This window comes from Tursiops truncatus, chromosome 5 (assembly GCF_011762595.2).
Source record: "Tursiops truncatus isolate mTurTru1 chromosome 5, mTurTru1.mat.Y, whole genome shotgun sequence".
Classification (NCBI taxonomy): domain Eukaryota; kingdom Metazoa; phylum Chordata; class Mammalia; order Artiodactyla; family Delphinidae; genus Tursiops; species Tursiops truncatus.
Genome location: NC_047038.1, coordinates 116,765,195 through 116,774,399, shown reverse-complemented (window position 1 = coordinate 116,774,399; position 9,205 = coordinate 116,765,195). Strand labels below are relative to the sequence as shown.

Genomic DNA, 9,205 nt, shown 5'->3' with positions numbered 1-9,205 from the left:
AAGGGCACAGACTTTGGTCGCAAGTCTGGGGATAAGAGCAGGGCTCCCCGGAGCGCAGACACAGGTCTCTCCAGATTCAGCCCCGGCAGCAGTGGGAACAGCTTGCACCATTTCTTTCTGCCTGTCTTCACCCTCGTCCTACTCCTTCCCTTCCCTTGCTGCCACCGGCTTCTATCCCTATTGTTCCCTTAAGCCCAGCAGCCAGTGTGCAGCCAGGCCCAACACACGCTCCTGTTCCCGCAGCCAGCAACTTCCTCTGAAGCTGCAATGCATAATTACAACCAGCTGCTACGGCTGCTGGCCGGCCAGCTCTGCAAACAAGCATCCTGATACCCCGAGTTCCAGGGAGGCAACAGCCTGCTCTTGGCAGCAGCAAATCCTCCAGAGGAAGTGCCCACACCCTTGGAAGACGAGAGAGCGCAGCCCTTGTCTCTCTTGTCGCTCCCGGAGGCCAGCTGTATCCTCTCTCCTCCGTGTCCAGAGAGGGTCGTTTTTACTGTTCATAGGAAGGTAAGCACCTTCCTTCTGTCACCTGAGGCTGCCCTTGCCCTGATGGCCTATTGTCTGTGCCGGTGTCACGAAGCAAGAGGTTGTGTCCTAGGCCTCACTCAGCAGGGGAAGGAGCACGAAGGAGCCTGGCTTCCAGTGAGCATGTCAGCTGAGTCGAACATGCACAGCGAGATGGGGGTGGGAAATGCGCACTGCCCTCAGCTAGAAAGAGGCAAGGAGACAACTGATGTTGCTTTAAAAAAAACCATTAAATTAAAAAACATCAAAAAAGTTTTTCATTTAAAGTGAAAATCCAAACAAGCCTGACTTAGCCTCTCGAACTAAGGACAGCAGCAAGTGGGCACGAGAGCTGAGGACTCGTCCAGGACCCGCCTCAGAGCTGTGGGTTCATTTGGGGGCCTCGATGATCTTTCGGGCTTGGCTACAAGTATGACTCTGATCCAAAATTAGGTTTTGAATGTGTAACACGAGGCTCCCTGCCCCACCGCCGCCTCTCTCTGCCCTCCGCCGTTTCTTCAGAGCCTGGCTCCGGGCCAGATCTGGCCCTCTGGCTCCTGGGGGATGGGCCGGCTGCAGGGTTCTGTTTTGTTCTGTTTCCAGGCAGGGTTTCAGGATGGGTGAAGGTGCACGGGCTATTCAGGAAGAAGAGGGGAAACTGATAACGCTTGGGAAGGGCATCCGACCCTCAAATCACTCACCCCATCAACCCAAAGCTGGAGGAGACCGTGCAGGTAGGAGGGCAGGCGTGCCACCCAGGGCTGCCCACGTGGCTTCTGCCCACCTGTGCTTTCCAGCTTGGAAAATAGGTCCCAATAGGTTCTCAGCAGCGAAAGGCGAGCCAGGCTGGGCCGGCTGCTCTGTCATGTCCAATGGCAGCCACGGAGGTGGGGAGCCGCTGGGAGGCTGCTGTCGAAAAGGAGCTGCTCATTTTACAGGGCAGTTTCCCAGGGATGCTGGCCCTGGCAGGAGCAGCTCAAGCAGGGCAGACAGGAGCATCTTCAGAAGGGCTCGTCCTCTCTGTCTGAGCTTCAGCAGCAGGACCATGGGCGGCCACAGCGGGCTAGCTGGCTGTCATGTTGGGGTTCCCGTTCACAGCCTTCTTTTTCTCACTGCTTAAAACCCTCAGTAGAACTTTTTTGCAGAGTGGTACCAGGCAGGGGGTGCTTCCTTGGAAGGAATTTCAAAGCAACCTGGATTGGCAAAGGGGATGCAGAGAGCTAGTCACTCTTGAATGTGAGTAAACAATGGGGTTAGTGCCTCATCCGCTGTGGCTTTTCTGTGTTTCTTCATCAGTCTCTGATGATCTTTGCAATTGAATTCCCCACAGGGAAAAAAAAAAAAAAACCATTTAAAGTGATCTTTTGGTGTTTATCCCACGCTTTCCCTTTGGATTTTTAAGTCAGGATACACTTTAGAAGCACATACAAAGCAAACGCGTGTCTGTGAGAGCATCACGACGCAGCTGTTTCAGCCTGATTATGACTTGGTGCAGCTTGGCGCTGCCCCACTGAGAGCAGCGGAGAGGTCCCAGCGACTGGGTAATGTGATTTGGGGCAGGTTTTTCTTCGGGCTGGCAATGAGGAACAAGCTTAACAAGCAGTCATGTCTGAGCTCTCACTTTACCGCAAACCTTGCTTGACATCAGGCTTTAAAGGGCCCCGTTCCCAGAGAAGAAGCATGAGAAGGCACCTACAGCCCTGTTATATCGATAAGTGGAGAACAAAAGATGTGCAAGAACAGGAAGAGAAAAAAGTTCAGAATTATCAAACATGAGATTGAGAGGGATAAGTGCCAGATTTTGAGACAGGAGACTTAGATGATTTTCCTAACTGTGCCCCTAATTATCCTTGTGGACTTGGCCATCTATTTACTTCTCCTGGTTTAAGTTTTCTCATCTATAAAATGGGGGTGATGATACCATCTCGCTGTTAATCTACCATGGCTGTGTGTGTGTGTGTGTGTGTGTGTGTGTGTGTGTGTGTGGTGAAAACAAGCACACTAAGAATGTTAAAAGTAGTTGAAATGCATTTTGTCATAGGAAAGTAAACTAGTATAAAAGCAGCCGTATGTGCATCTTGTACATGCTTAGACTTATTTGTTTATTTTTTAAACAACCATTTAGGCCCTGTCATTGAAATGGGTTTCATGGTACGCCACCCACTGATAAAGAAATGCAAGTACTTTTTCAGGTATAAGATCATCTGCTTATTTAAAAAATATACGTGGTCTGTAATTTTTCGTCCATCAGATGGGATTTTACTTGACCAAGTAAAGGGAAGCATGAAGTCTTTCAGGGCCCTTAGAGCATCTCTCAGTGCTTTACAAAGATGTTCCTGACACTCTGAGAGCCAGGTATCGTGTATCACTCTTTCCACCAACAGATGGAGAAACTGAAGCATGAAGAGGTGAAGCGAGGTCATCGAGGGAGCAGGTGATGGACTGGCTTCTGGTCTCTTGCTCCAAGCCCTCCTCCACTTTGTCTCTCTCACAAACAGCCATCAATAACTTCATCTCCAGGCCAAACACTGCAAACCAGGACCCACAGTGTACAAAGCATCTAAGTGCAAACGGGATCTCCACCAACCTGGGCAGAGCCAGGGTCTGAGCAGAAACGAAGGAAAGACAAGTGTTACCACTGGGGGCAGAGACTCACAGTGATGTGCCAGGAACAAGGAAGTGATGAGTGAAAGCTCCACCTGATTGGTCCATCCAGCACTAACAGATCAAGATCATATCAACCTAATGGCAAGACCTCCTCAGTGTTTACTTTATTTAATAACAGATTTTTGACACTATACTTAGAGATTTTCCTTCCTTAATATCATAACTGGCTGATGACAGAATAATTAAAATTTCATGGGAGTGTTCATATGTTGTGATAATGCATAATCACGTATAAGTCAACCAAACCTTAGGCTGACTGAACATTTCTACTTAAAAATTAAGGTTGTGACCCATTTTCCTTTTACATATTATGTACCCAAATACATGCCTTATCTCTGTAGGTTTTCAGCTTGGCTCCACCACTTTGTGACCTCAGAGCAAAAGCTCTGAGCCTCAGATTTCTCCCCTATAAATGGGGTAATCAGGCCTATCTCAGATTTTTTTTTTTAAGACTAACTGACTTCATGTTTGTAAAAGTATCCAACACAACCCTTGGTACATGGACAGTGCCTAGTAAACGCTATTTCCTTCTTCCCCATCTTTGAATATATTCTTCATAAAGCCCTTTAATTGTTGGAAGTACTTTCATGTATACTGTGAGCAATTCAATAAGGTAGCTAAGGGGCGTGTAATTATCCCTTCCAAATATGTGAGAAAACTCTGTCCCTGAGAGGTTAAGTAATGTACTCAGAGTCACACAGCAAATTGGTGCAAAACTGGAAGCCTGGCACCTAGTCCTGTGATTCTCTGGACCTGTGATCCTTCCAGAAACTTCCATCCATGGCCACCATTGCCTCTACCTGAATAGAATCCCCTCACTTGCCATCTACCCCAAACCAATTCCAATTCTCAGGAGACGGCTCCTTGGTGCCTCTTCCTGGTCTTCCCTGCACTGCCCCAGCTTCAGTCCCATCCCATTCCTCAGGAAAGTCCCTCTACCTCCACCCGGAGCTGGATGGTCAGGGACTAATCCACGTGGCGTATAAATCAAAACGAATTGGGAAGGAATGTTCTTTTAAACAAAAGAAGTTGAATTCGATACCACCATACACATTATGTTGTTCAATATCTACAGCGTGATAAAATCATCCCAAATGTCACCAATCCCTGGGGTATTTTATTAATAATTAAGTATTTTTAGTTCACTTAGGAATTCAGATTCCATTTAACAGAGAATATACACCAAATGTGTCTGTTATACTGCAGCTTGCAACAGAACATGTTAGAGATCTCAGCTGGGTTTCTCCAGGACAGATGACAAAGTTAATGAAGGTGTCAGTCTTTCCTAAAGGCAGCATAGGAGCCAAAAGTAGCATCCTGGATTTGTGTTTATTAGGAGTGTTTATTAGAATGACTAATCATGGAAGACAGACGACTTGGCAAGACAGCTGAGAGAAGCCGAAAGGAAATGGGATGATCTCGCAATATACAGGGCAGAGCAGAGACCCAGTGTCTGAGGTAGAGTAAATCATTTGTCCTCACACTAATTTTTAAGGTTTTTAAAGACTGAAATAGGTAAAGAAGGGCTTGTTCTATGTGCCTCTTAATGCAAAGACTGCTCACAATTAGCTTACTCCAAAATGATACATGGCCCTGGACGCATACACACACACACACACACACACACACACACACACACACACACGTGCACATACCACAGACTTTTCTTTAAAAAAGCAGTTTTCTTTATTTGCTTTGTTTTGTTTAAAATGTTATCTGATTCTCTTTTCTTCTTCTCCATTTCCTGGGCAAAGTCAGAATGCTGAATATCTTGAAAGAAAGAAAGGGAAGCTAGCAGACAGATTGCCGATCTTCTTTACGTCTTTCAGAGATTTACTGTTTTTTCCTAGGCCCACAAAAGAAGATTCCTTTTGAAGATGATCAAGGAGAGAGAGAGAGAGAGAGAAAGAGAGAGAGAGAGAGAGGGGTAAGACCTGGGGAAATCAGTTGACCCCATCCTCGGCCCTGGGGCTCTCCTAACTAGCTTTGTAATGTGTGATCTTTTGGGCCTGTTATTTAACCTCTCAGTCTCTAGGCCCCCTCCCCTACCAGTAGAAGTTTTCATGATCTAGAAATCCCTTCTAGCCTTAAGGTACCAGAAATCTAGGCTTGAAGCAGGGAGAAGTTTTCTTCTCAATGGTGGCTGAAGAATTTTGCAAGCTTTTAGCAGAAAATGACCATGGATAAATTCTTCCACTTCCTTGTTTCCTGAACTGAAACTATGTGCAAATCAGGCCACTTCTTTCCTCCCTCACTTAAATCACCTGCCAACCTAATAAAAGAGCCATAAATTTGGTCATAATGTCCCCAAGAAAGGAGAAGGATCCTCTCCTAACCAGGGAGGTTGGTGGGACAAGCTGTCACCAGGAAGTAGAAACTGCAGGGAAGATTGTTCTTGTGTCTACTGTAACCAACCTGGGTGCCAGAGGACTCTGCAAAGCCATGAAGCAGCAGGACTTACTACGGAAAGTGGACTTGGTTTGCTTTATAGCCTATTCACTTTCATCCTGATGTTATTAGGGGTCAAGGTCCAGCTAGTACTGCCTCCAGGGACTTCTGGTCTGAGAAAGGTATGTGTGTGTGTGTGTGTGTGTGTGTGTGTGTGTGTGTGTGTGTGTGTGTGTGTGTGTGTGTGTAGGAATCACTCCCTAAGTGTCTCTAAAACTAGTACTTCTTGCTGTTAGACACAGGGTCCAGACAAGTGGCCTTGAGTAGAGATTCCCACCCTTCTCTCAGGAAAGAATCGACATGGCTAGAGAGGAATGTGAGAAGAAATGGTGGATGGGGGAGGGGGAGAGAGCAGGGAGAGCTATTTATCACATAGCAGCCTTGGGAAAGGAGTAGAGGAGGAGGGGCCGAGTTTCAAAACAACCTGTGGACATAGAGACTCTAAGTATGATGGAGGAAAGATGATTTAAAGTCAGATAGATTAATAAACTCAATTATCCTGGATGGCTTTCTTTAACTGCTGGTTTTCCTGTTCTGAATGTCACTGTTGTTTTTTTCCTGCTAATACCAGCTCATCCCAGGTGACAACCGTGCGTATTCTATTTCACCATTTTTGGAAGCAGGTGGTGAGGTTTCTTACTTTGCCTTCACAGACACAACCACCACTGCCCTGAAAGTTTGAGGAATTACTGTCTCTTAAAAAAAAAAAAAAAAATCTAGACCACTCTTCGGGTATTGTCAAGGCTAATCAGTTGGAACTATGCTTATAACCAAGTGGAGTCCTATCACCTACTGTTCACAAGTAGATGCTTCAGATGGACACTGAGAAGTTACGCCACAGGGCATGGACTTCCTCTTCAGCAGATTAAAATTAAGTGTATGTGTGTGAGTTGGGGCAAGGGGTTGTTATCTGGCTTAGCTGCTATAATTTCTCATGCTTTTGGCTCCTGGTAAAGAAAAGCATCTCTGCGATTTCTAGGGCTCTGAGCATAAACATAGATTTTCCCCACTTGTAGGAGTAGGGTGCAACCGATTCACTGCACCAATGCTTAAATTGTGGCCCAGAGAAGTGAGCCAGATTAAGTGTGGTCACTCAGCTGGTTAGCCACAGAGCCAGAGAAGGAAAATGGGCCTCCAGGTTCCTTGTTCTGAGCTCCTTCTACCCAGGTGGATTCTAGGAGATCTGTTTTGCAGAACTTCCTTTCCAGTTTGTATTCAGCTGGAGACAAGAAATCATATTATGGGTTTATATATCCAAAGTGTTTACCAGTCAGACATTCCCCAGCACTCTCCACTCTCACCCACACTGGTGGAAGGCTGTATATCTGCAAAAAGATATGGCAGGCGCACATATAGGCACAGCACAGATGTTCTTTTTTAATCAAAGTCCTTCGTCTTTGCCCCAAGGTTAATTTCCCTTTGGCCTCGACTTCTTTTTTATCCCTGTCTATTCACTTATATTAGTTTGTATGCTAACACTTAAATATACCACCTTTAAATCTGGGAGACGCTAAACATAGCTAAATGCGACCCGTAGCACCTAAAAAATAATCTAAGTTTGTGTGATATTTCTTACGTTCACCCCTTGGTGATCACTTGATGGGTGGGAGCTTTGAAGTCATGTCAGTATCAACTCTCTCCTTCTGAAGATGAGGTTAAGTGACTTGCCCAAGAATAACAGGCAGAGCTGGAATGAGACGGTCCCCTTAGACCCACTGACTTTTCTTCTTTCTATTATGCCACACTACCGACCTGCCAAAGTCGGGTTTTGTATCCTCTCTTCATTCTGTCCAACCCTGATACAGATAGATACTGATGGGCAACAAGATGGACATGATTTGGGCACAGACAGGAGGAGCATATGGGGAGGACAGAACGAGGCCTGAACCACCCAGCCTGCACTGCTCAATACACTAGCCACAAGCCATATGTGGATATTTAAAAAATTAATTACAATGAAATAAAATTAGAAGTTTAGTTCTTCAGTTCTTCACCTTTCAAGTGCCCAACAGCCACAAGCGGCTCGTGGCTGCCGTACTGGGCAACGCGCACATGGAGCATTTCTCCCATCACAGACGCTTCTACAGCACAGCTCTGCTCTACCAGACCATCAGGTCCTAATAAGAATAACTATCGTTTATTGAGCCTCAACAGCATACAGGCCTTACTGTTGGTGTTTTACGCCTATTATTTCATTAATCTTCACAAAACCCATGAAGTAGTATTATTCGCATTTGACAGAGCAAGGAACTGATATTAAAAATTCTTAGTAATTTGACCTTTAGGTTTAGTAGTAAATGGCAGAAACACGAACACGGACCTGTTAATAGCAAACTATAATATGAGCTCTAGTTTCCTGTGAGGAGCCATAAAGACTGATAATGTAACTAAAATTTATTGAGCACAGACTGTGTGCCAGGCACTGTTCTAACAGGTAACACGTACAATCATTGAATCCTCTATAAGGTAGGCAAGATCATTATTCCTATAAAGAAATGAACTTAGAGAGGTTAAGAAACTGTACTAATGTCAACCAGCTAGTAAATGATGGAGTGAGGATTTAAACTCAGGCAGTCTGAGTCTAGAAGCTGGGTGCCAAACCACTACACCATACTGATGACCAACTGGCTGCTGCTTCTATGTTTGTTGTATAAAAGGCAAGGACCAACCTGTGGCTTATGAGTCCAATTCTTGTTCACAAGGGTCACTCACTCTTTCCAGATGGGCTCTTTCATGGAGCCAGCTGTCATATGCCTCTGCTCAGAAGGATCGGCTCCATTTCTCCTTGCTTCTGGCCAGCAAGGTCTGTTGCTCTCTCTGCCACGGCTAGAAGTCGTCACAGAAGTCACGCTTGAGCGGTTCTTGAAAGCAGTCCTTTGGCTTAGTCCTTGGAGGTGTCCCACCTTAGCTCACCACAGGACATCTTCACGAGCATCCTGTTGACATTCCTTCTTGACATTTGGTCGACCCAGCTGACATCCCTTCAGTCCTGGTGGACTGGCTGCGTTCCAGGCATGTTGGTGAATCTGTCTTACACTTTAAATTAAATTTCTAGCAGTAGACAATCCTCATGAGCTGACTCAAGAAGTTGGCTGTGATATTTATGGCACTGGTCTGTAGATTTTTTTTTTTTTTTTTTGCGGTACGCGGGCCTCTCACTGTTGTGGCCTCTCCCATTGCGGAGCACAGGCTCCGGACGCGCAGGCTCAGCGGCCATGGCTCACGGGCCCAGCCGCTCCGCGGCACCTGGGATCTTCCCAGACCGGGGCACGAACCCGTATCCCCTGCATCGGCAGGCGGACTCTCAACCACTGCGCCACCAGGGAAGCCCAGGTCTGTAGATTTTTATTTATTCTTGTCTAGAACCAGGTGCCAAGTGGGTACCATACTCCACCTGCCAGCCTCATCAAGATATCCTGATTGCTTTTCGCTTAATTTTTCTATTGCTTTGATACTTTTAGAGCATTACTGCTATCTGAGAAGAAAAATTCAATGGAGGATTTTTTCTTGTATTTCGGTAGTGAACTTCTTTTGGCTACTAATGGGATTTTCATTGCATGGGTTAGCATTTATTCATGGTCAA

General features: G+C 45.9%; 1 long non-coding RNA gene across 3 annotated transcripts; it reads left to right on the top strand.

The window, feature by feature from the left end:
- The first annotated feature begins 338 nt into the window (after positions 1–338).
- Positions 339–3,500, top strand: LOC141278709 (uncharacterized). Of its 3 annotated transcripts, XR_012331776.1 has the most exons (5): positions 339–510; positions 1,111–1,241; positions 1,653–1,743; positions 2,633–2,699; positions 2,892–3,500. It is a non-coding gene; the product is annotated as an uncharacterized lncRNA (long non-coding RNA). The 3 variants fall into 3 exon arrangements; XR_012331775.1 differs by having other exon boundaries at positions 1,653–2,699; XR_012331777.1 differs by lacking the exons at positions 1,653–1,743; positions 2,633–2,699 and having other exon boundaries at positions 355–510.
- Positions 3,501–9,205: the final 5,705 nt, after the last annotated feature.